This window comes from Nannospalax galili, unplaced genomic scaffold (genome assembly GCF_000622305.1).
Source record: "Nannospalax galili isolate Female #2095 unplaced genomic scaffold, S.galili_v1.0 scaffold2538, whole genome shotgun sequence".
Taxonomy (NCBI): Eukaryota; Metazoa; Chordata; class Mammalia; order Rodentia; family Spalacidae; genus Nannospalax; species Nannospalax galili.
Genome location: NW_008341667.1, coordinates 67,257 through 68,160, shown reverse-complemented (window position 1 = coordinate 68,160; position 904 = coordinate 67,257).

The window sequence follows — 904 nt, the reverse complement described above, 5'->3', positions numbered from 1 at the left end:
TCCCCTATCTTCTGTTTTCATGTCTCTCTCTCTCTCTCTCTCTCTCTCTCTCTCACACACACACACACACACACACACACACACAGAATTCTTTGGTGTGCATGTGTGTATTTCGAGGTACCTGCATGACATTCTGTCAAAAACATCCCCTGAGAATCTGGGCAGTCAGTCTAAAGCTAAGAATAGCGTTTAGCCTGGAAACATAAGTCAAACTAGCGCAATACAGAAGCAGATGCAACCCCAACTGGTCAGCACACGCCCACCTGAGCAGATCCTTCCCTTTCCATTTTCAGAAGGCCTGCTGTGGCACACTTGCTAAGTATTAGCTACTGACGGTGACACGCTCCTGGTGCCAGACTCGTCCTCAAGATGAGCCACTGAACTACGCTAACAGGGTCAGCCCTAGTCGATCTCCAAACTGCTTGGTAGCAGAACCAGGAGAGAAACTCATTATGAAGCATCTGTCCGGAGATCCTGTCCTCATTCCTAAGCCAGAGAAATCTGAATCCTTCTGAGACAATTTAAACAGCACACACAGTGTGGTGAGTTCTCCTGACACCTACCCTATATGCTGGTCTCTCCAGTAGCAGCTCAACCCATGGACAGTTGTGCAAGGTGGAATGTTGCCACTGGAGACCCTGGCTGCCCCAGAAAATACAACCAAGCAGAAGGTCACAGCTCTAGGCGCAGAGGACGTTTTACTGGAAATATAAATAATGTTTTCCATTAATAGTTCCCCTTTTCTGGTCTTTTTTTAGGCCTATGAAGATATTCGTGTACAATAAAATTAAAATATAATAGCAATGATAAAATTAGTAAGTTTAAATCTCATTTGCTGTAGGGGGACTTTCCTGGATTAAGTTTTTCCTTCCCTTTACCTTTGGGCTTTCACTCCTTCTCTGTC